Below are 2,500 nucleotides of genomic sequence, written 5' to 3' on the forward strand. Positions count from 1 at the left end.
CTCTGGGGGGGGTCCTCCTGGCCCCTTGTGGCCCCTCCTGGCTCCTCCTGGCCCCTCCTGGCCCCTCCTGGCCCCTCCTGGCCCCTGGTGCTCTGCACTTAGCAGGCTGTAAACAGCGGGGCCTTCTGAGTGGTTCACACCAGGCGGAGCCGAGGAGCTGGAAGCTGGGGGGGGCGGGGTCTGATGAAGACCACGGGTCTTAGATCCATCAGTGGCTGAAGTGGTCTCTGCAGGGTCTGCCGGGTCTGGGCTCCTGTTCCTCTGTGTTCTGGAGGGTTCTGTTCCTCTGTGTCCTGGAGGGTTCTGTTCCTCTGTGTTCTGGAGGGTTCTGTTCCTCTGTGTTCTGGAGGGTTCTGTTCCTCTGTGTTCTGGAGGGTTCTGTTCCTCTGTGTCCTGGAGGGTTCTGTTCCTCTGTGTTCTGGAGGGTTCTGGAGGGTTCTCTGCGTGACGAGGTCCATGTGAACAGATGTGGGCTCGGGATCCGTCGTCTTGGGCCGGCTGCAGGAAGCCAGAGGAATGTGTCTGTGCTGCAGGAGGGGGGGAGGGGCAGGAGGGGGGAGGGGCCCTCCACACAAGATGGTTCACATGTTGTGCCTCTTACTAAATGTACCATGAGCTCTCAGTGGGGGGGGACACCTCCTCTCTACAGGTCACATGACCACTCACTGAGTCACATGACACATCAGTGGGGATGGAGGTGACTCCTCCAACACCAAATATTCACTTGTTTCTCTTCTTTTAATGCTTCACTAGAGGCAACGCTTCACTTGAGGAAACGCTTCACTGGAGGAAACGCTTCACTGGAGGCAATGCTTCACTAGAGGCAACGCTTCACTAGAGGCAATGCTTCACTAGAGGCAACGCTTCACTAGAGGCAATGCTTCACTAGAGGCAACGCTTCACTAGAGGCAATGCTTCACTAGAGGCAACGCTTCACTAGAGGCAACGCTTCACTAGAGGCAACGCTTCACTCGAGGCAACGCTTCACTCGAGGCAACGCTTCACTAGAGGCAACGCTTCACTAGAGGCAATGCTTCACTAGAGGCAACGCTTCACTAGAGGCAACGCTTCACTAGAGGCAATGCTTCACTAGAGGCAACGCTTCACAAGAGGCAACGCTTCACTAGAGGCAATGCTTCACTAGAGGCAACGCTTCACTCGAGGCAACGCTTCACTCGAGGCAACGCTTCACTAGAGGCAACGCTTCACTAGAGGCAATGCTTCACTAGAGGCAACGCTTCACTAGAGGCAACGCTTCACAAGAGGCAACGCTTCACTAGAGGCAACGCTTCACTAGAGGCAACGCTTCACAAGAGGCAACGCTTCACTAGAGGCAATGCTTCACTAGAGGCAACGCTTCACTAGAGGCAACGCTTCACTGGAGGCAACGCTTCACTGGAGGCAACGCTTCACTGGAGGCAACGCTTCAGTAGAGGCAACGCTTCACTGGAGGCAACGCTTCACTAGAGGCAACGCTTCACTAGAGGCAACGCTTCACTGGAGGCAACGCTTCACTAGAGGCAACGCTTCACTGGAGGCAATTAACGCTTCACTGGAGGCAACGCTTCACTGGAGGCAACGCTTCACTAGAGGCAATGCTTCACTAGAGGCAGGTGGCGGGCAACTCTAAAAAGGGAAAGGCTTTGAGGAAAGTAATTAAGTCTGGAGCCATAATTACCCCGACCTGCCCGGGCAGGACAGAGCGGCTCTTGTTGTTCCTCCTAAGGCTCGCAGGTATAGATCCGGTATGGAGCCGGTATGGAGCCGGTATGAAGCCGGTATGAAGCCGGTATGAAGCCGGTACGGAGCCGGTATAAAGCCGGTATGAAGCCGGTACGGAGCCGGTACGGAGCCGGTAGGGAGCCGGTAGGGAGCCGGTATGGAGCCGTTATGGAGCCGGTAGGGAGCCGGTATGGAGCCGGTAGAGAGCCGGTATGGAGCCGGTAGAGAGCCGGTATGGCAGCTGTCTCCAATCTGGCCTCGGCTGCTGGCTGATTGGCAATCAGTCAGCAGCCGATGCTGCTCATATAAAAGGGCAGCAGAGCTGGAGGTTGAGGAGAGTGAGCAGTTGCGTCGTTGTGCGGTCTGCTGTGTGTTGTGTGTGGAACACAATAAAATATGTTCCCGAACGGAACCTCGTCGTTGTGGTCTGGTAATCCTTGGTGCTTTTGGGGGAAGCCACCGGTGATGGCCCGAGAGCCGTCACATGCCGGTAGAGAGCCGGTACAGAGCTGATATAGAGCTGATATAGAGCCGGTACAGAGCCGGTAGAGAGCTGATATAGAGCTGATATAGAGCCGGTAGAGAGCCGGTATAGAGCCAGTAGGGAGCCGGTATAGAGCTGATATAGAGCTGATATAGAGCCGGTAGAGAGCTGATATAGAGATGATATAGAGCTGATATAGAGCCGGAAGAGAGCTGATATAGAGCCAGTAGAGAGCTGATATAGAGCCGGAAGAGAGCTGATATAGAGCTGATATAGAGCTGGAAGAGAGCTGAT

Source organism: Pseudoliparis swirei, chromosome 17 (genome assembly GCF_029220125.1).
Source record: "Pseudoliparis swirei isolate HS2019 ecotype Mariana Trench chromosome 17, NWPU_hadal_v1, whole genome shotgun sequence".
Lineage (NCBI taxonomy): Eukaryota > Metazoa > Chordata > Actinopteri > Perciformes > Liparidae > Pseudoliparis > Pseudoliparis swirei.